Raw genomic sequence first — 23,653 nt, 5'->3', positions numbered from 1 at the left:
GAGTTAGACCCGCATCACCTTTGACTTAGAATCCTGCAATAGAACCCCTTACAGCTTCCAGTCTTGTCGCCCACCCAAAGAATAGCCAGAGGACTGTGTACCACATTGAATATATAACTTTCGTGCTTGAATCCCTCAATCACTCCCATCGTTTTCACGATGAAGTTGAAACTCTTGAGGGTACATTCAAAGCCCTCTATGTTTTGCCTTCCTTATGCCTTATCAGCTTCCTGAGTTGCTGTTCCGCCACACACTTCTCCAGTCCACCAAACATGTTCACACATGCACACACATACGTGCACACACGGAGATGCACAAATACACACTCTCACTGTACCTTCCCTTGCAGATGAACTCTGCCATTCCCTGAACATGCTTTTTGTTTGTTGATTTGGTTTTGGTGACACATTGCTCCTCCTGACTGCTCTTCCTTTGCTTCTTTACCTGCCCGTCTTCTTGTGGTCCTCCTTTTTTTTTGTTTTTATTTTGCACCACGCGGGCCTCTCACTGCTGTGGCCTCTCCCGTTGCGGAGCACAGGCTCCGGACGCGCAGGCTCAGCGGCCATGGCTCACGGGCCCAGCCACTCCGCGGCACGTGGGATCTTCCTGGACTGGGGCACGAACCCGTGTCCCCTGCATCAGCAGGCGGACTCTCAACCACTACACCACCAGGGAAGCCCTTGTGGTCCTCCTTTAAGACTCAAAGTAGGCACCATCTCTTTTGGAGGAAGTGACCTAACATTTTGAGTGTTACTCTGTGCTTCGGTGCTCCCATCACAGCTCTGTTGTAAGATTTATCATTCTGTCCTGTAGTGATTTTTGTACTTGTTTGCTTCTTAACTGGACTAACTCTAAATTAATTGAGGTCACACATCTCTTCATTCATTCAACAAGTATTTGAGTGCCTTCTATGTGTGAGGCATTCGTCTAGATGCTGCTTTATTTGTAGTTCTTGGCCATGTACCAAAAGTGTAGTGAATGGAAAATAGTAGGATATCAGTAAATATCAGATTACAATCTGGAAAAACATTTTCATTTTCAGAAAAGAAAATGTTCTGGATTAATGCACCAAACTGTTAGCAGTGCTTAAGTTTGTGGGATTACTGGTTATTTACACTTTTTTTCTTTACCTTTCTTATTTGCATTGAGCATGTGTGTTACATTCACAGTCAGGGCAAAAGCCTTTAAAATGATAAAAAAGAATTAAAATTACAAGGGAAAGTCATCATCAGTTATCTATTTTAAATGACAGAAGCAGATTACAAAATAATATATACAGGAAGAACACAGTTTTGCTTTATGTGTGTTGAAAAAGAGGGCCTTAGTAATAAACCCTCGAGTGTATAGTCAAGTGATCTTCAACAGGAGTGCCAAGGCTACACAGTAGGGAAAGGACAGTCTTTTTTTTTTTGCAAATTGTGTTGGGAAAACTAGATATCCACATGCAAAAGAATAAGGTTGGACCCTCACCTTACACCATATATCAAAATTAACTTAAAATGGATTAACAACTTAAATGTAAAGTCCTAAAACTATAAACCTCCTAGAAGAAAACATAGAGGAAGAGCTTTATGACATTGGATTTGGCAATGGTTTTTTGGATATGACACTAAAAGCACAGACAACAAAAGCAAAAATGGACAAGTGGGACTACACCAAACTTGGAAAGCTCTGTACAGCAAAGAAAACAACAGAGTGAAAAGGCAGTCTATAGAACGGGATAAAATGGCCTGATCTTTTTTTCCAGAATTTTCTTGTCTGCTTCTCCTGTTTCTCCTTACACATGTGGTTCTCAGTCTTCACTGTGTATTAGAACCATCTGGGAAACTTTAAAACAAAAGAAAACATTACAGATGCCCAGGCCCCATCCCAGAGGCTTTCAGTTTTAATTGGCCTGAGGAAAGCCTGGGATCATCTGTTCCTAAATCACCCCAGCTGATTTTTATTTGCAACCAGGATGAGAACCCTGCCTTACATCCTGTGCTTTGTACAGGAAGGAATGTCTCATACTTCTTTGGACTCATTGATCCTAGCACAGAACCTAACAAATATCAAATAATTACCACTTCAAAATTTGGAGATTAGTGACTAAAACTGTCTGTTAGGGAAATGCAAAGGCTCCAAATGCCATTTCAGAGTTGTGATGTGATTGGCCTTCTTGCTGGAATCCCTGTGATATTTTAATGCAGAAGGAGTGTGGGTTTGTTACTAAGAAATAGCTTAACAGTGATATCCATAATTCTTCATAATCATCACCCAGTTCAAGATCTGTGCTTTCCACAACTGCATAGACTACCAGATGCAAACAGTTGGTCTCCGCTGTTCAATTTATAAGGAGAGATTTACAAAATTAATGAATAATAGCTACATCCAGCAAGTGCTTCCTGTGTATTGTTTAAAACCATTACATGAAGCACCTTACACTCACTATGTCATTTAATCCCCGCAAAACCCTGTGAGTTAGATGCTATTACCTCATTTTACAGTTGAGAGGCTGAGTGCCAAGCCCTCACAACAGGTGTCTGCTATCTAATGTAGGATGATGGTGATAGGACACTGTAGAGTCAAAAAATGGAATGGGGCTTCCCTGGTGGCGCAGTGGTTGAGAATCTGCCTGCCAATGCAGGGGACACGGGTTCGAGCCCTGGTCTGGGAGGGTCCCGCATTGCCTCGGAGCGACTGGGCCCGTGAGCCACAGCTACTGAGCCTGCGCGTCTGGAGCCTGTGCTCCGCAACAAGAGAGGCCGCGATAGTGAGAGGCCCGTGCACCGCAATGAAGAGTGGCCCCCGCTCGCCGCAACTAGAGAAAGCCCACGCACAGAAACGAAGACCCAACACAGCCAAAAATAAATAAATAAATAAAATTTAAAAAAAAGAAAATGTTAAGTCCAAAGTCTTCCAATTCCAATAATAAATTTGATTAAAAAAGATGGAATGGTAGGGTTTTTGAAAGTTAGAATTTGCATACATTCTTTGGAAAACTAGGTTATCAAGAACAATAGGGCTAATATCTCATTTTTGCTTCAAAGAAAGAGTTATCTTTTGAGGCTAAAATTAGCTTAACAGCCGCATAGCACAGGAGGATCAGCTCGGTGCTTTGTGACCACCTAGAGGCGTGGGATAGGGAGGGTGGGAGGGAGGGAGACGCAAGAGGGAAGAGATATGGGAACATATGTATATGTACAACTGATTCACTTTGTTATAAAGCAGAAACTAACACACCATTGTAAATCAATTATACTCCAATAAAGATGTTAAAAAATATTAAAAAATAAAATTAGCTTAAAAAAAAATCTTCTAGTTAAGTACTTACTGATTTTAGAAGAGTAATTAGTAGCATTCTGCCATTTTGTCCCCTAACAGGTAATGAAGGGGTTTGTAACTGAAGGGCTTCTTGTAATGATCTGTTGATTTGCGTACAAGGCCTGTTTTGTGAAGATGAGCATCTGGCTAACTGCTGAACTGGCATGAAACTTTAAAAATGTCAAGAACATCTAGGGACTTCCCTGGTGATCTGGTGGTTAAGACTCTGCGCTTCCAATTCAGGGGGCATGGGTTCTGACTGCCGTGCAGCCAAGAAGAAAAAAAAAAGAACGAACATCTATTTAGCATTTACTAAGTGGCATGTACCGTGCTTAAGTACTTCACATGTGTTATTTTATTTCATCCTTACAAAGACCCAGTGGTGTGGGTACGGTTACCACTATCTGGCCAGTGAAAAAGCCGAGGCCCAGAGAGGTTGAGGGCTTTGCCTAGAGCCACATAGCTCATAAATTGCAGAGCTGGGACTCAAACGAGGGCTGCCAGTCTTCAAAACACATGTTTTAAACCACTATATTAGATTGTAATTCAACATATATTCATATGTTAAGAAGGCCTTGAGTTTGGGAATGGAGAACAAAATTGTAAACTCATTGGGTCTCTTCCTTTGTGAAGGCAGGGATTATTTTTTATACTGTGAAAGGTGGAAATAATCTATTATTAAAAAAAGGCTTTGACCCTTTGACTAAGATAGCTTTGAAGGTCTTTTTAATCGCTAGGATTTTATGAAAATCGAGACCTAGTGAATATACAAGATTATTATTTGCACAACGATAAGAGAATTTGGGCAGATTATTTTCTTTAAAAGTACCTCCTTTACCCTGAGGCCAAGTATCTGACAACATATCTGTGACAAGAAGCATGCCTGGGTTTATACCCTGGATCCACCTCCACTAGCTGTAAAATGGGGGTTCTTTTTCTTACCCCCTAGGGCTTTTGCGAGGATTTAAGGGGTTAGTACTTGCAGAACACTAGGCAGTGCTGGGCACACAGTTCACCCTCAGCACACTCAGCTTTTAGAGAATGTGGAGGACAAAGAAGGCCTTTGTGAAGCCAAAGTATATGTCCCAGAGTTCATGCATTAAAATAAAAGCACATAAGAGTGTGAGGGCCATAGGTGTGACATGAGACTCGATCGATTGGCACCTCTAAGTTTGGAACAGTGATGACATATCTAATTATCTAGTTTCTCACTGAAAAGCAAAAACAGCACCCTAGAAAAGGAAGTGGATGGTTGGCTGTCTGAAATCAGGCTCAGAGGCAGCAGACACAGAAAAATAAAAAGTGCAGGAATTCCAGAAGCAAAATAGTTTGAGGTTATCTAATGTACAGACAAGAAATTCTGAGTAGGCCTCTTAGAAGAGACAGGTGTTAACACATGCTGCAGTTGAAGGACCACATTTTAGGTAGAGTGGTTCTGGACCATTAACTTGGGAAATGCTAGGTGAAAGAGGAATTGGTTTGTCTAATTTCCTTGTAATGTTGTCAGGTATACAGGAAAGGAAAGGAAAAAAGGCCTTGTCTGCTATCTTATTAAAATAGTAATATTTTCTTCTGATTGGAGATTAATTATTAGTTATAGAAAAGCACAAGAGGATAATAAATTAACCTACCCTTCTACCACTTGTCTGGTATGTGTCCAGACAGTCCTTTTTTAAGGAATACACACATACGTATACATATACACACACGTATAATATATGTATATAAAATATACATTTAAAAGGATGTATATATATTATACGTATATAGATATAATGCATATTAAAATATATTTAATATATAAAATATATTTTAGGAATATATAAGCAATATATGTATGTATATAACATATACATTAAATATATATACATACATATGTAAATAAATATATATTATATAATATGTATTTGGGAATATATATGTACATTTTATATGTATGTATATAAAATACACATTTTCAGAAATATATACATATATATGTATATTATGTTTAAAATATATATGATATATAAAATATATATTTAAGGAACATATATGTACATTTACATGTATGTATATAAAATATACATTTTAAAAGAAATATATATACGTATGTACATATAGTAGTCACTGGAGGTTATGTCAAAGCACCCATAAAAAATCCTTTGGATCAATCATAAAAGGGAGTGTAGAAGATTTTTTGTGTGTCACATGGGAAGAACTTTTTATGCACATTAAAGTTGGCGAATACTGAGCCAACAGGTTCCCAGTTGCCCATCCAGAAACTGACTTGCCTTCAACAATAATGCCGTTGAACAGCACTGCCCAGGAAAGCCTGCCTGGGCAGCTGGGAACCTGTAGGCTTTGTGACTGGAGTGAAGGCTGCCCATGCTGTGTGCTGTACAGAAGCTCTAGGATCTAGTCATGGAAAGTAGCTCATTCCTTCCCCTTTACCTCTCCTTTCATTCCTGTTTCCTACTCTTCCTTTCAATATGGTTGCACGATTTATCAGTTATAGTCTGTGGTTCATTAGATTTGATGCTTATTAATTTTCTGTCCTTAAATTACTACATATGTGTAACTAACACATGAAAGATACTGATGAAAAATTAAGTGCTGTCAGGATGGAGGAAGCATCGATGTTGTTCAGGTCTGGTTTGTATAAACCCCTAGCCTAGAGCCTGGCACAGAGTAGGTATGTGTTATGGGCTGAATTGTGCCCCCTTCAGAATTCACATGTTGAAGTCCTAACCCCCATTACCTTAGAGTGGACTGTATTTGGAGATAGGGTTTTTAAAGAGATAATTTTGTTAAAATGAGGTCATTAAGGTGGGCCTTGACCCATATGACTACTATCCTTATAATAAGAGGAGATTAGGACACAGTCACACACAAAGGAAAGACCAAGTGAAGACGAAGTAGAAGGTGGCCATCTACAAGCCAAGGAAATTGGCCTCGAAAGAGTGAACGCTGCTGCACCTTGATCTCAGATTTCTATCCTCCAGAATTGTGAGAAAATAAATTTCTGTTGTTTAAGTCACCTAGTCTGTGGTACTTTGTTGTGGAAGCCTAGCAAACTAATATAGTATGTCACAAACATTTGTTGAATTAATGATTGTCTTTTGAATTCCTCTGCTGACTTTTAAAAATTATAATGGTTGCTAAATGACTTTAACTGGGTTGTGACATTTTCTTGATAAAACTTTTCGATATGGTGAGGCAGTGACCTTGCTTATTCTAGAAAAGTATAAATATACCTTCCAAGTGGGTATCTAATTAGGAAGTGGTAGAGAAACAGATGCTGTCTCACTGAAGGCCCTTTACATAGGCTTTAGGTTGCTGAACTTTGTGCTTCAAAGACCCTCCCCTGTGTTCAAGTTTAATATACATTTCATTGATGTGTTTGTACTTCTTTTCCTCCCTGAATTTTTTTCAGGCTACTAGCCTAATTGTGTTTAAGAATCGTTTTTCCTAAGGTCAGTGGCTTCAACTTGGAAACCTTAAATTGAAGTGTAATAAGAATTAATTTTATTCCTAAAGGCATTGCCTTACATCTTAGGTCATTTAAAATACACATTAATGCAACTGTGAAATAGGTACCTAGACAAAGAAGATGACAGGCATTTAAAATAATATGTGAAAGCACTGATTTCCTTTCCTGACTTTGCTTAAGAATTTGTTATATCTCTTAATTTCTTGAAAAATGAGAGTGAGGTGAGAGTGATGTCCTCAGGTTTCCGGTGTGTTCTGAATGTCTTTCCAATTGGTGTTGGCCCCTGAGACTGTGCTGTCCTCCTCTGCTCCAGGGAGCATCTCCATGTTAGGTACTTACCTATTGTGCTCATGCAGCTGATACACTGGCCTGTGGGCTCCTTGATGGTGAGGATATTGTCCTATTGGAATTGCAGATCTCCCTTGACTCTACCAAGTGGCTTCCATGTAATAGGTGCTTGCTGTGCACTTGAATGAGCGAATGAGGCACTTGGCAGATGTGAAAATACTTTTGGGTCACCTAAGTGAGTCACTTCGTAAATTGCTTCTTAAAGATTCTATATAGTAGCCAAATTGCCTGAAATAGTTTAGAAGTGTTATACAATTACAGATGCTCTGAATAATTTTAGGTTAAGATAAAAATGAGGTTCTTTAAACTTGGAAGGTTAGGCAACCAACCTAAAGACACCTTGCAAGCTTACCTGGATTGAGATTTGTGAAGAACATGCAAGGTAATGCTATACCTACAATTAAATATTTTAAAAATGAAACAAATTTAACTCAGTGCTCATAAGTTCATCTTTCATACTCTCTAACAGCAGCCATGCTTGCTGTCAAAATAATATGAAAAGAGAGTGTGAGTCAAAAATGATGCCATTGTTGTAATATATAAATTGCTTATTTATGGATACATTTTGCTCTGGCCAAGTCTTAAAAGACAATAATAAAACCTTCTTTAATCAGCTGATATAACTGATAATCAGATATCCCTAGTGTTCTCATTATATCCTCAACTTACATATCGGGGATCTAATATATATACCATATAAGATATTGCTAGGGGTTAAGACACCACAATTTTGTAAAAATATTGCCATACTTATGGGACATCATTCATAAATATTAAATTTACAACTCTAGAATGAAGGCAGAGTGAATATTATCTTTAGAGATGGGGAAATTGATGCCCATTGAGATGATGATATGCTCGAGTACATTGGCTAGTAACTGACAGAACTGGAATCTGAACTCCCATTTCTGTTTTTAGTTCCATGGTCTTTCCACCAGTTCCACCTTTCTAAAATAAATGGCATATTTATAACGAAAATGGCTCCTAGGTTTAATCTGAGTGGAGTTATAAATACATGTAATCTCTGCATTAATATTAGTGTTCAGCACTATAACAAACACCAATAGTTCCTAAATTTTCAAGACAGGATTTAACTTAGAGAAAATAATAACTTGTATAATAATGAGATTTTAATTTATTTTATATTAAAATAAATGTACTTTATAATGTCTTGTGCAAGAGGATCTACCAACCTGTGAAAACCTGTGCACTTCTTAAATACTGCCATGTAACCTGGATGCTTAATAACAAAAAAGCTTAGTTCACACAGTTGTCCTTTATTAGACCTGAAGACTGAACTAATGAAAGCCACCAAAAAAAGTTTTCTGTCTTGGTACAAACTTCCAGAATTCTCTCCCAGTGGAGTCACAAAAGGTGCACTTAATTCCTCTAGCAACATGTAACAACACATTTGAAATGTTGTCTACCAGGAAAGCCCATTAGGGACTCATTGCCCAGGGTTTATATCAGGGCTGGTCACGTCGGCATCCTCTGCTTGGCACGTACTGAAATCCCAGACTCCCAGGAGGAAGGCAGGTTGTCAGCATAAACAGTATTGTTTGCATAAATAATTTTGACAAAGTGAGCCATTCTAATCAGGAAATGATGGGAACCTCCTGAAATCCAGGTTTCAATGTACCAGCCAAGGGGCCAACCTTGTAAACTCACCTTTCAAAGGACAGCACTCTCAGGACTGTAAGGCTGACTCTTTCTTCACCCAAGATATATTTCAGCACAGGGAAGAAAAATAACTTTCATTTCCATTAGACATATAGCTGGAGGAATGTGAACCTGGAGCTGTAGGCAACCCATATTGCCTTCACTAAAAAGTGTATCATCTTGGGATTGACCCAACAGAAGAAAAAAAAGAGAGATGGAGAAAGAGAAACCACATTCTGCTGAGCCCCTAGATACAGCCATACCTGCAGCTCAAAGCTTCCCTGGGTGCTTGTTTTGTGAGTCAATAAATTCTCTTGTTTTATCTAGAAAAAAAAGTTTTTTGTTCTAAAGTTTGTGGAAATGCCAAATGGAAGATGTTTGTTATTATTATTATTATTTTTAAAAATAAATTTATTTATTTATATTTTTTATTTTTGGCTGCGTTGGGTCTTTGTTGCTGGGCGTGGGCTTTCGCTAGTTGCGGTGAGTGGGGGCTACTCTCCGTTGCAGTGGGCAGGCTTCTCATTGCGGTGGCTTCTTTTGTTGCAGAGCATGGGTTTCTAGATGCACGGGCTTCCGTAATTGTGGCACACGGGCTCAGTAGTTGTGGCTTGCAGGCTCTACAGCACAGTCTCAGTAGTTGTGGCTCACGAACTCAGTTGCTCCACGGCATGTGGGATCTTCCTGGACCAGGGCTTGAATCTGTGTCCCCTGCATTGGCAGGTGGATTTTTTTTTTTTTATAACATTATTATTATTTTTTTAACTTATTTACTTATTTATTTATCTTTATTTTTGGCTGCATTGGGTCTTCATTGCTGCCTTGGTGGTCCTTCTCTAGTTGCAGTGGTCTTTCTCTAGTTGCAGTGAGCAAGGGCTAGTCTTTGTTGCGGTGCACAGGCTTCTCATTGCAGTGGCTTCTCTTGTTGCAGAGCACAGGCTCTAGGCGTGCAGACTTCAGTAGTTGTAGCGCATGGGCTTAGCTGCTCTGCGGCATGTGGGATCTTCCTGGACCAGGGCTTGAACCCGTGTCCCCTGCATTGGCAGGCGGATTCTTAACCACTGTGCCACCAGGGAAGTCCCTGTTTGTTATTATTTAAACATTTGGGCTTATAACTCCTTAGAAATGGTCTTTACCTTAAAGGAGCTTGTGGCATAAAAGGGAAGATAAAAAAAGCACATGAATGCATTTTAGTATAATGACATTTAGTATAAATAAATGATATGGTGGGTAAAGGGGAGATATGGAATGAAATGTTTGTTCTCATTTAAAAGTCTTTATGGAGGATGTATGTCTTGGGCTGAGTTGTCGAAAAATCTTATGGTAAAAGTGAGATGGTTTAGGGTGGTGGTTAAGGGTACGTGCTCTGGAGTCTGATATCTTGGATTTAAATCCTGGCTCTACCCCCTACTAGCTATGTGACCTTAGATGAGTTACTTAAATCCTTTGGGCCTCAGTTTTGCCATCTATAAAATGGGACAATCAGTGGTACCACTCATGGGGCTGTGAAGAGTTAAGGCATCAATACATACAAAAAACGTAGACTAGCGCTTGGTGCGTAGTAGGTGCTCAGAGAGTGGTAGTTACATGCGACCGCTGGGGATAGAGTTGTGTGGAACAGAAATTTGGGAAGCCAAGAGCAGCTCCATGTTATCAGGTGGTGGTGACAATAACTCAGTTCCCAGGAAGACTGCTGACTTGCTTCAAGTCTTATAGAATATTGGAGAGAGTCAGACCAACCTGGGCTCACACCTTGTCCTGCCATTTACCTGACCTTCAGTTTCCTTGTAGGTTATTGTGTGACCTTAAATAAGATAACCTGTAATTCAGCTCAACAGATACATATTGAGTGTCTTCTGTGTACAGCCAGTTTTTTAGGAGCTGAGGTTATAAAGAGAATCTCGCTTTCTGTCCTGGAGGAGTGTACAGTCTAGTGGTATCAAGTCTGTATCACTGCTTAGGCAAAAAGTAGGTAGAAAGCTAGTGTGGTACCCAGCATGTAGGAGACCCTCAGTGAATGTTATCCTTCCTTCAGTACTGCCTTTATCCAGAGGATCTTTGGAAGAGCAGCTTAGTGCTAGGCTTGCCATGCATCCATTTAGGGCAGGGGTCAGCAGACTTCTGTAAAGGGCTAGGTAGTAAATATTTTAGGCTTTGTTGGCCATATTGTGTCTTCTGCAATTAATTAACTCTGCTGTTGTAGTGAGAAAGCGGCCGTAAACGGTATGTAGACGAATGCGTGCAGCTGTGTATCAGTGAAACTTCATTTACAAAAGCAGGTGGCTAGGAGATAACTGAGGTAACCTGACTCTGTCAGGACTGGATTGAAAATGGACAGGCCTGTGGGGAATCTGGATATTGACCATTGTCCTTGACACGCTTTATTTATAGTGTGTCAGTTCATGAAAACAGGCCTGAAGAAGGAAGGAGTTCTGGTTTTGAAAGAAGTCAGATGTGTTAACATGCCCTGAAACAGGATAAAACTGGGACATTTGGGAAGTGAGAGTGGGGCAGTGGTTGAGCCCCACAGAGGGGTGGTGCAGAGTCTACTGTAAACGTGTTGGCATTTCAACCACATTATAGAGGTTGGAGTGAAGGTAAAAGAGGATGGTTGTTTTCTATGTATGATGGGTGAAATGGGTTGAAATGACAACCCAGATATTTGAATAAATGTCATTGATTCATAGATGTTGAATTCCAAATGGACCTTAGAGATTGGGTGGTCCAGTCTTGTTTCAGTGATGAAGAAATTGAGGCCCAGAGAGGGGCAGTGACTTGATCAACTTTGATCCTCCTTTTAGTGCTTGGCTGGCTCTTGAACCCAAGTGTCTAGATCTCCTTTCCTCTATGTGTCGTTCAGCAGCACAATGCCTAGAACTTTAGGAAAGACTGAAATGATGATTTGATCCCCATCACTAAAATGCTGCTTCTCTAAGTTACAGCTGTCCCCTTCTTTCTAATATAGTGTTTCCATAGCCAGTGAAGTGGGCTGAGGACAGGATTAGGTTGATTTTCTTTTGAGGCCACCCTTTTGCCTGTAATACAGTTGGGGCAACTTTTTGCTAGGGTGCCTAACAAACACTTGTCCTTATGTACCGTGGCCATTAGATTCATTGTAATGGAGTTTCCAGGACAGGTAAAAATGTAGGCCCAAACAGGTTCCAGCTTGCCGGATGCTGAGCTGAAGTCCTACTTTTGTGCAAGCTGTGAGTCTGTGATTTTATTTACAAACGTTTATGTCAGTCTTTTTCAGTTTCCTGGAAACACTTCTGTCTCTAGATGTATTTTTATAGCCTTGGCTGCATTCCAAGATGGTCGTTTAAGGTGGGTCAGCCTTGAACAAAAGTGGTTGATAACTCAATTTTATACCTAAATTCCAGAGAACAAAGAGGGGAGCAAGGAAAAGGAACTGAAGGATTATTCTAGCTCAGCCAGGGCAATCTCACTTTAGCGTGCTGCAGTCTCGAAAGCCTGAACAAAGCATCATCTAGGGCAGAATTCCTAATTAAATGAATGAACTCAGCAGATATTGGACTGTTTACCATGTAGCATTTGAAAATATGCTGGACTCTGTGCCAATAAGTTATTAAGATTAACATTATGACTTATTTCACAAGATGTTAGACTAGTACCGTATAACTCTTGCACATGCAACTTAAGGCAACTGATACATATTATACTATTATTAAATTTATAATGGCATTAGCCGTCATTTTAGTATTCAGTTTAGTAGTCATGAGGCAGTGTTGGTTAATGGTTATTGTGAAAATAGTGTCAGTGACTATGGGTTCACCTGCTTTAGACACAGGATGGACATCTGCATCTGGGAGTTTTATTTCTAATGTTTAAAATCATACCTTTAGAGCTGGAGGAGTTTTCAGAGATCCTATAATCCAGCATCCTCATGTTACAGATGAAGAAGCTGGGGGCCTAGAGAGGTTAAATCATCTACCTGGAATCCTGTACATCTAATTAGTAGCAGAACTATGACAGACAGCCCAGGTCTATTCTTAAGAAGGGAGGAATAATTAGAATTTTTTTTTCCTTTTGGGATGGCAGAAGGTTTTCGAATGCTATCACTTTCTCTACACTAGTTTCCTGAAGTCAGTCTTTGTATACTGTTTTCTCCAGATCCTGACATGTAAACCAGCTTTACTCCTTGCTTCTAAGTATTATAAAAAAAACCAGGAGGGATTTTTGTAGTGCCTACATGTGCAAAGCACCAAGTAAGAAGCCTTGGTGAAATCAGGAAGGCAGCACTGATCTTAAGGATTTACAAGGAGCCTTGCCCTTCTCTACCCTGAAGTGGAGAAAAGGTCAAGATGGCAGCAGACGGTGAAAAATTTCAGACTCGAAATGTGGTTCTGTAGCCTGAAGGCAGTGAGAGGCAGCAAACAGTGAAATTGTTTGTTGGATCCCAGGACATACAACACAAGCCTGGAGTGGAAGCAGAAGCATGGGTTTGCTATGGCCAGGATTGGAAGGGCAGGGCCTGGGTCCTGCTGGGGCAAATTAGGGCACGAACGTATGAATTGGAAAAGGTTTACTCAAAGAGATTTAGCTGAGGAGATGAACCAGCACCCTTTTTAGGAGAATCCTTGATTCTTGAGACTATACTTTTCATGGGGCGGTAAAGGAAAGGAATCGGGATCTGTGAATTTGGCAGCTGGGAGCAGAGGAACAGAATAGGGAGGATGGTGGATGGGAATGGTGAGCTCCCATTAGGTGATGTCCTGCAGGCATCTGGTTGGGCAAAAGGAGTAATCTAGTCCAGAGTAACTGAGCTGAGTGTGGTCAATAGCAAGGTGTTAAAAAGGTTCCTCATCACCTCAGTAGTAATAAAAATGGAATAGATGGTTACTGTGAACCAGGCACTGTATCAAATGCTTTTTCATGGTATTGTTACATCTCATAATCCTCCAACAACTTAATGAAACAACTGCCATTATTATTTCCTGTGTTAGAGATGAGAACATGCAGCCATTGGATCTTACTCAAAGTTTTGTTGCCCAGTCTCAGAAGAGATGTCTGAAACCAGGAAGTATGATCCCAAAGCTTGGACCCTTAACCATTATGCTTTTCTGCCTCTTTAACTGTAACTACAATGCTATGATCACATCTAGAAAATGAACAGATCCTTAATTTCATAAATATCTTGGTCTCAAAAATGTTATAATATCTTTCCCCCATAAGGATTCAAAAACTTCCACACAAGGCCCACGTATTGCAGTTGGTGGATATGTCCTTTAAGTCCCTTTTAATCTAATGAGTGCTCTTCCACCTATTTTTTTTTAATAAATTTATTTATTTATTTATAGCTGCATTGGGTCTTTGCTGCTGTGCGCGGTGTTTCTCTAGTTGGGGCGAGCAGGGGCCACTTTTCGTTGTGGTGCACGGGCTTCTCACTGCAGTGGCTTCTCTTGTTGCGGACCACAGCCTCTAGGCGCGTGGGCTTCAGTAGTTGTGGCGCACGGCCTCAGTAGTTGTGGCGCATGGGCTCAGTAGTTGTGGCTCAGAGCACAGGCTCAGTAGTTGTGGCGCATGGGCTTAGTTGCTCTGCGGCATGCAGGATCTTCCCAGACCAGGGCTCGAACCCGTGTCCCCTGTGTTGGCAAGTGGATTCTTAACTACTGCACCACCAGGGTAGCCCTCTTCCACCTATTTTTTTCTTGTAGTTTAATTTTGGAAGGAATCAAGATATTTGTCCTATTAGAGTTTCTCACAGTCTGGATTTTGCTGACTGCATTCCTCATGGTTAGTTTAATATGGCCCTCTGTCCCCCGTATTTCTTGTAAATTGGTAGTTGGTTCTGGAGGCTTGAATAGATCCAGGTTGATTTTTTTTTTTTTTGGCAAGGCTACTTGGTACTTTCAGAGGAGGTGGTGTGTTCTCATATGATAGATTCTGAAAGTCTGTAGGAAAAGGAACATGTAACTCCAAGGTGCTATCAGTTTTCTTGGGGAAAATGTTCCCACTACTTGATGGAAAAGGTCTGGAAAACCTTTACCCCACCCCACTAGGCTGGGTTGAATGCTTTTCTTTTGTGCTTCTATGGCAAATGGTTCCATAGCACTTACCAAACTAAATTTTCCATTTCTGTGTCTATCTTCCCCGTTTCAATGCACACTCTTCAGGGGACTGTGTAATTCTTGAATTTTGTAACATAGAGCATAATGCCTGGCATGTAGGCACATAAGACTTGTTAAATCTATTGAATAAATAAATGAATGGAGATAAATGCATCCTTGAAGCAGGTTTCAGTCTGTGGTTATTGCTATGCTTGGTCAACTGTCGATGTTGTCAGTGTTTGGGTAGTAGGGCTTGGGAATGAGGAAAACAGGAATGCTTCTTTTAGTTTGATTATGAAATCAATACACATTGTGGAAGTTGCTTAGCCTTTAGAATCCCAGTCTAAAAATAATTGGTTAATTAAAGAGGAACCTTTATTTTCTTGAGGTAAGTTATTAAGTTATAGCTATAGGCAAAACGGGACTGTTGCTTGTTGGAGCTGTGGCATACCCAGTGACATTTAGAAGAAAACAAAAAGCAAGAGAAGCAGGCTGGCTTTATGGGTGTACGGCTAGTTCAGTCACACAAGGGGGGGGGGGTCCCACGAGAAGGGCTCCATCCTTGAGGTAAGGTGCTTTGTAGTTGCTCTCTTGAAATTCTTGATAATTTTACCTTTGAATTTGTAGTTTATGAAGGTGAGTCCAGTGGGACAGTGGAGCATGTCCAGGAGCATGGAGCCCAGCCTCCCTGGGACAGGTACTTGGCAGGCTGCTCCCTCACCTCCTGTACCCTTGTCCGGCCTGGGCTGCTCCCGTCTCGACCATCAAACAACCACTATCCGGCCTGGGAGTCTGGGTGCAGGGAGCGTCAGGGTCCAATAAGCACACCCTGTGGTGTCTTGGTACGAGGCACGGTGGTGGTCATTCCCACCCTGGGCTGACAGCACCGCAGTGCTTTCAGCAGGTCACTCAGTGGAGTGAGCCCCTCGCCCACTCCTAATTCAGGTACTGAGTGTGCCCCGACTTGGGGGTTGCAGATCTTTGGGATGCCCTGTCCACTGTGGGTTCGGCGCATGCCACATTGCAAGGGGAGATGCCTGCTTGACTTCACTGCCCCTGCCCCAGACCCTGTCAGTCCAGCCAGGGAGGGAGCTGGTGGCAGAGGGAACCTGCTAGCTGGTGGGTTGCACACGTATGCCAAGTTATGGGACAGGGCCCTTGGGTGCCTGTGAGGGTCTGTACTGGCCCAGTGAGTATCTCTGTACTCCAGGGAGTGGATATTAAGTGCCAAATTAAGAAAAACACCTCGACAGGTTGAGGGGAGTGGGGGGAGAGAGAGAGAAGAAAGAGAAGGCTGGAAGAAAGAAAAAATTTTATATTTTAGAATTTTGTGGCACGCGGGCCTCTCACTGTTGTGGCCTCTCCCGTTGCGGAGCACAGGCTCCAGACGCGCAGGCTCAGCGGCCATGGCTCACGGGCCCAGCCGCTCCGCGGCACGTGGGATCCTCCTGGACCGGGGTACGAACCCGTGTCCCCTGCATCGGCAGGCGGACTCTCAACCACTGCGCCACCAGGGAAGCCCCTATATTTTAGAATCTTAATGGCACTTTTATCCCACTTTTTGAACAAGGAGCTCCACATTTTTATTTTGGATTGAGCCCTGCAAATTATGGAGCTGGCCCTGAAGGAAAGGTAGTTAGAAGGCATATGGAATGAGGGGGAGCTTGGTCATGGTGCAGCTAGCTCTCTCCATGGGGAGGGAGTGTGGCCAATTGACTTGGATTCTTATAGGAATGATGTTTCCTTAGCTGTCTTGTCTGAGGTACATTTTGTAAGGACATCTAAGTCCCGTTTTCTTTGATTTCAGTACTCACCAAAGCAATCTTATGATTATGATTTGTCTCCCATGAGCTTAGCTATGGGAGAGAGTAGAGTGATCAGGTGAACTTTAAATTTTTTAATACCTAATACTCAGTAGTTTTCTAATACCTAATAAAGATAGTTACCTTTTATTGTAAACCAAACTAATTGGCATTGCGATTTTCTATATTGGTCCATAAGCTTGTTTTATGAAAGTCCACCTTTGAAGATGCATCCAAGTCCGTGGAGTGCCACATGTAGGTTTTTGAGTTTGCAAGCCTGAGGGCTGAAACTTGAAACTGAGGGTCAGTTAGTTAATCCTGAAAAGGAGCAAGACCCTGGGATGTCTGTTAGGAGATGGTCTCCTGATTTCCACTGCAGGTGAGTCCGCAACATCCCAGTGTGGCTGGGCACACATGTGTTTATTTTTCCAAAGCATTTATGTTTGGGCACAAATAAAAACAACTGTGAAGCTTACTTAGGCCTTGAAGAGAACCAGCACAACTGCACCTCTTTTGGCAGCACCTAATAAGCTTGTGGCTTCTCAGTGGGATGAAATTAATATATTATTGAAAGGGTCAGGGAAGCCAAGCTAAAATTGTAGTATTCTACGTAATTTTAGAGTGGGAAACCAGTTTGTGGTCTTGAAAAGATCTTTTAAAAAACATTTGCTGCCAAACACCTGCTTTACCATATGCCACTAGTGCTTAAGTAATCCTGAAAGCAGGGATGGGTTTCTACAGAAGAGTTTGATTATGAATGCAAAACCTTCCTGAAACTTGTTAATGAAAGCCTTTCAGCGTCTACTGACTACAGGTGATAAGGTGATGACTGGAGAGACTTCAAAGAGCTAAAATTAAATCCTTTATTTCCTTCTAATTAAAGTATTTACTCTCAAATCCATATAGAAAACACTTCTTGAGTAAAAGTATTGAATTAGTACCATGCACATTTGTCGTTGTACAACTGTATAATGTACAGGGACCTGGATGAGCTAAGCATGGAGGGGAAACGTGATTCAGGGTCAGACATTTTGCTTACATAGCCAACAGACAGTAGAAAGGATAATTTAGGTAGAATTTATGGTGGTGAGGGACCTCAAGAAAAGGATATTTTTTACCTATGGAACTGAAAACTTCAGGGATAGGACTAGGTATTGCGTGGTGTGGTACACGTGTCAGATAATGTCTCTCACCTTTCAGTTCTGCCCCATCCAGCTTTCCATCCTCCCTCTTCAGTTCTTTTCCCCTTTCCCAAAGAAAAGCCTGGAGCTGGATTCTGACTGAGCACTGTTGCCTAGACTTGTATAATGTGCACGTCCCAGAACCCCTCACTGTGGCTGGCAGATGGGATGTGCTGGCGGCCCGAGCCTGGAATCCTCTGCTCCACCCTTGGGACCTTGGAGGAGGCCTCATCCAGTTCTGATGGATTGAGACAGGGGGTCCCTCAACAGAAGTCAGGCTTTTGTCACCTGTGCAATAATCCAAATACAACATTTCTTTTTCTCACTACAGTGGTTGAGTACAAGAATAAGTACGTTAGGATAGTAAAATACAAAGTATTGTGTGGGGGAGGGAGGATGGAAGGAGAAGGAAATCTTATGTTGGGGTAGTTGGGAAAGCTTTGTGAGCAGGACCTCCAAACTGATTTGGCTAGAAATGTGGAAAGACATTTCAGGCAGAGCCATCTCTTTCATTGGGAGAAACAGGGAAAGCATATAGCTGAGGTGGGAAATGAGTTGGGAAGGAATACACAGATTGGAGAATAGGTATTTTGGGGGGAGTAATGGTTGGTATGTCAGGAAAAACCTTTGGGGTCGTGTTATGAAAGGTCTCAATGCTGGGTCAAGGTATTTAGTTTAGTAGACAGTAGGGAGTCCTTGAAATATTTCTAAGCATGAGTGATGTACAAATAGAGCTGGGGTTAAGACAGACTAGGAGATCAGGTAGCACAGGAGCAGGGAGATGAGTTGAATGAATATATTAGTCCTTCAGGAAAGAGGGTGATAGCGGGGATGGAAAGGCAGGGCAAGATCGAGAAGAAAATATGGACTGGGAGGAAGAGTCAGAGGTAACTCAGAGCTCTGGAGGCAGTTCCTGTTTATAGAAATAAGGTCATTTGGAGAGGGAGCTGGTGGAGGAAGAGATCCTGAGTTTGCTCTTGGAAATATTGAGTGCTGTGTTAATACAGTGTAATGTACTTGGTTAAGCATTGGATGGAGGCTCAGGCAATGGAACAGTATGAGTAGCTATGGCTCAGTGACCAAGTGACTTTTTTTTTTTTTTTTTTTGCGGTACGCGGGCCTCTCACTGTTGTGGCCTCTCCCGTTGCGGAGCACAGGCTCCGGACGCGAAGGCTCCGGACACGCAGGCTCAGCGGCCATGGCTCACGGGCCCAGCCTCTCCGCGGCATGTGGGATCTTCCCGGACCGGGGCACGAACCCATGTCCCCTGCATCGGCAGGTGGACTCTCAACCACTGCGCCACCAGGGAAGCCCAACCAAGTGACTCTTAATCAGAGGTAGTCTGGGAAGTGTGTTGGGGCAGTTTTGATTTTGATTGTGCTACTGACATTCGAGACATCCTGCACAAGGAAGAGCTGTTCCACCCAGATGTCAGTTGCATTTCCTGTTCAGAAGATTGAGAACTTACTGGCAGTTGCAGTCAAAGAGCATGCAATCCTGTTGGCAAGCATGAATTCTTTCTCCTTATGTTTTTCTGTCTGTAATGGAGTGGTGAATAGTATGCCAAGGACTTTGGGTACTTTGGGGATTTTACTCCCAATTTCCTTTTGAGAGAGACGAGGAAGACATATGGCTGAGATGGAGCTGGAAGCGATATGAAAGGCCCTAGGTTCACTTCCTTATTCTACCACCGATTTATATGTGCTCACAGTGGTCAATTATCTGCACTGTTGCTTCTTTATTCATTACATAAGAAAAGGAGAGGGTGGCTTTGCACTTGAGTAATAATATTCTAGTGGAATGCGTTTATGCTGTACTATATTGTGGCCAATTCTCAATTATTGGAGGCTGAATTATGTACCCTTCTTTTTGGCCCAGACATTGTGTTGCCTCTCACCAAATGGGGTTCCAACAGGTGCTCTAAGGTGGGGTGTTGCCTGACCCCACCTTTCTCTTGGAATGAAATCCAGTAACCATCAAGTTTGTTATAAGATGGCCCCTCTTCTATATACTACAGTTGAGAGGTCGTCTTTGCCCTAGCTTTGGCTGCTGCCTGTTCTTACAGGATGTTGTAAATAAGTTTCTATTTGGCGATACAAATCAGTACAGAATTTCCCAAGAATTGAGAATGTGGCAGTGAAGGCAGCTTTCTAGTATCTTAGACTGCCCTGTTCTCATCGCAGGGCTGGGTTGCTTCTTTTGGTATGACTTGGGATCTCCTCTGGTACTTCTGGCGTAATTTTTTTCTGATACAATTCTTTATGAAGATGTTTATGGGGATTAGGTAAAAAGCAACTGTTGAGAGTAAAGTTAAAATGAATAGTGATAATACCAACAACAATAATTACTACCCCTCGACATGCCTTTTTTACCCATTCTGGTTATTGGGTATAAGCAATAGAACGTTCAGTCTTACTTTAAAGAACTTTACAGTCATACCACAGTGACTGCAAAGCTACTGGGCCATATACGATCTTTGTACATTACTGAACGGTCGGAAACATGATGACATTACATACCACCAACCAGGAGACGTGTCTTTGGAAATGTGTCCATTTTCACAGGAGCCATTGTGAGTTGCACAGGGATTGTAGTGGGATGTTTTATCCTCCCCATTCAGCCTGTCTAAATCTAACTACTCTTCAGAGCCTAGGTTCTGTCTCCCCTTTGTCTGGAAACACTTCTGTCACCAAGGAAACTGATGTCTCTCTTTAAATTTCTTTATGTTTCTCACAGACCAGTGTCTGAATCACTGGAGACTTTCTTTATGAGTGGAACTTGCGTGCTCTGTGAAGTGCTCAGCTCCTGCAAGACAGGGGTGGTCCCAGCCCTCCCTCCCTTCCAAACTACCAGGCTTGCGGTGGGAGCTTAGCATCTTCCTGTCACTTTTATTCAGATTTCACTTTAAAGGAGTATGAAACATTCATTCAGATTTTTTTGGCAACAAGCATTTGAAAAGAATTAAAGGAAAATCAATTAATAACATACATAGGCTTTGTTTTCAATTATGGCACTGTTGAAAATGAAATCCCCTGGGACATTTGAGGGGATTTTTGAGGATAAATACATTCTTCCTCCCATTTAGAATTTTCCTCCTGAAACACTTGAAAGCTGAGAAAGCAGAGAAGGGTTTTCTTTGTTTTAAAAGGCATACACGATTTCCTATACAGTGTCTAACTTGAATAAGGAAATTTAGATTCAGTTTGATGTTTTTCAGTGGTAGCAATTTGATGAGTTAAATAGACTAAAATGCTATTAGAGAACTGCTGGAAAAATATTCATTACGACTTTCTTCCACACATTAAAAATGGTCTATTTTCTCCTTTTCATATATCCATTTAGCTTTTGCTTTTAATGAGCTGAGGACATGATATTATTTCTAACGAGATTTTTTTATATTTCCTTCAGGGGGAAAAACTCAGTCTTTTTCAGTTCAGAATTCCACTTTCCTAAAGCACTCAGATTTTAAGCATGCTTCCTTCTTTTCTGAGTTTATCAGTAACCAAATTAGATAATATGAAACCAGTGAGAGCTTCGGATAAAATGTAAACTGATTATTGTATTTTTAGATTTTTAGGTGTTTATTGTGTCTTGTGGATTAAAAACACATCTACTTGATAGTTGTTAACTGAGTTTTTTCATAAAGGTTCTGCAAGAAGGATTAGAAAATAATACCCAGTTTGGTATAAGGATGCAGTGAAACACACCCATTTATACATTGATGGTGAGAAGAAAATTTAGGAAATATGATCTTAGAAAGCACTCTTCAGACATGCCCCCTGCTTATCTTATATGTGTCCTTAAGTGATATCTTTTTATAAACTGCATTTATAAGATGTCTCAAATATAAGCAGAAATGAGGCAATGTTAGTGAAATGTTAACCAATCATTGAATATTAGCACCTAACGTTTTTTGAGAGGTAACTTTATGCCAGGAGCTGTTTTGCCCGTATCATCTTACTTATTTTTCCCAACAAATAAATGATAGATGTGCTATTGTCTCCTGCCTTTTTTTTTTCTGATGAGGAAACTGAGGCACAGAGAGATTGTGCAACTTGCTAAAGTGATAGAGCCAGAATTGGAAGCCAGGTTGCTTGGCTGTAGAGTCACTATACCACACGGGTTTTCCTGTGTCAGGAAAACGTGTTGAGCGGCCCTATGCTAGACAGACATGGTGAAGGACAAAGGTTTCTAGGTTGGGAACATGTGAGACAGGGTATGAAGCCAAGGGCAGAATGACGAGGGTTCTGAGATCAGCCGTGGGTTTACCTGAATGCTCTTCTTCTGTAGCAGCACCTGGGTTTGCTTTCTGAAACTGCCCTTCCTCCAGGATGCCGGGGTGGGCGTATGACCCAGGCTGGGCCAATCACGGAAGTCCTTGCACCTCTCAGCCCACAGTGACTGGCTCAGAGATGGGCAGATAACCCACCTGAGGCCAATTAGAACTGATAAGTGTTCATTCTGGAAATTTAGTCGGCACTCTTTAGAAAGAGTAAGGCTTGGAAGATGTAAGCCTGGAGCCAGCAGACATTAAGGTAAGACCCTACTAGAAAATGAGGATCATTGAAAAGCAGACGTGAGAGGTGGAGACAGCTGTGATGCTGTCTCCTGGATCCAGCCATGTCTGAAGATATGCCATAGGAACCATCCGCCCCTAGAGTTTTCAGTTATGTGAGCCTCCTTTTTTCCTCCTGCCCTCTCATCTCCCCTCTCCTTTCCTCTTCCTTCTCTTCTCCTCCCTTACCCTCCCATTATTTACTGCTGAGAGAGTTCCAGCACAAAAGGTAAATAGATTTAAGCACTCTCCAACCTGGACAGCCCCTCATTTTTGCCACTGGTATGAAGGAGGAACTGTTTAACTGCATCAAGGGTACCAAATTAGGTGGATAGAGGCTGTGTTGCCTGGGGTCTTCTGAGCCTCTCAGAGAAAACCATTGAGAAGAGACTTTGGTCTTTGAGGCTCTCTGGGAGGCAGAGCCACGGGGCCATGGACCCACAGTGGACTGTTGTGCATCAGAGAACTTTGTTAAGCCATGGAGATCCATCAATGCTAAGTCTGCTCTCCCTAGGCCTAGGGGGTTGAGGCTAGGGGGTGGGAGCATGGTACAGACCATGTTTTCTATATTGAACATACTCTAATAAAAGGGCCTCTGCTTTGAAAGCCTGGATATTAGAGTGAATGCTTTGCTTTGTCTCATGGACTTGAGGGAAGAAATGAGAAATCCTAGCAAATGCTTTCATCAAAGACTTACCTATCCTGGAATGACCTATTTCATCCTGTAATGTACCTTGTAGGAATCAATTCTAAACAAGTAGTTAGGAGTGGAGACAGGGTGGGAATTGTTTGATAAATCTTTCCATTCTCAGATATGACAAGATAGCTAGCTTCTTATATAAGCTTTGTACCTTTTAAAGAGATGTGTAGCTCCTTTACAAGTCACAAAATAGATGTCTGCGTAGGTTGGCACTACTAAAGGCCTCGCACCCTTAGTGAGATTTTCCAAGTTAGTATCCAAATAAATGTTTTTGAAGGATATTTTGAGAAGGCTTTCTTTGGCTTGGTATGAGAACAGTATTATTAGAGTAAAATGCACACTAATCCTAGTAAATATATTAATTTCCCTCAGTTTATGGCTTAATGATATTTTTAGTATCCACCCACCTCTATTTCTCCTTTTGCCCAAAGGCAAGCCTTTATGGTAGCTGGCTGATGTGCCCGTTCTTACCTTTGTCTGCTCATTGTTAAATTGATAAATGATACATATAAATAAATAGTCATCTCATTTTCATTAAGAGGTATATGTAGATTATTATACATTA

At 41.5% G+C, this 23,653-nt stretch overlaps 1 protein-coding gene across 10 annotated transcripts in view; it reads left to right on the top strand.

Annotated features, from left to right (window-relative positions):
- HECW2 (HECT, C2 and WW domain containing E3 ubiquitin protein ligase 2) overlaps nucleotides 1–23,653 on the top strand; it is a 433,118-nt gene that overhangs the window by 105,735 nt on the left and 303,730 nt on the right. The window contains exon 1 of one of the 10 annotated variants that reach the window (XM_033400321.2): nucleotides 5,377–9,078. The exons of the other annotated variants lie outside the window; for them this stretch is intronic. The gene's annotated coding sequence lies outside the window, so the exon portion shown is untranslated. Of the gene's footprint in view, nucleotides 1–5,376; nucleotides 9,079–23,653 lie in introns of those variants that run through there. 10 annotated transcript variants of the gene reach the window in all.

This window comes from Orcinus orca, chromosome 7, assembly GCF_937001465.1.
Source record: "Orcinus orca chromosome 7, mOrcOrc1.1, whole genome shotgun sequence".
Classification (NCBI taxonomy): Eukaryota; Metazoa; Chordata; class Mammalia; order Artiodactyla; family Delphinidae; genus Orcinus; species Orcinus orca.
The sequence above is the reverse complement of the archived record's forward strand: the minus strand, read 5'-3'. Positions and strand labels throughout refer to the sequence as shown.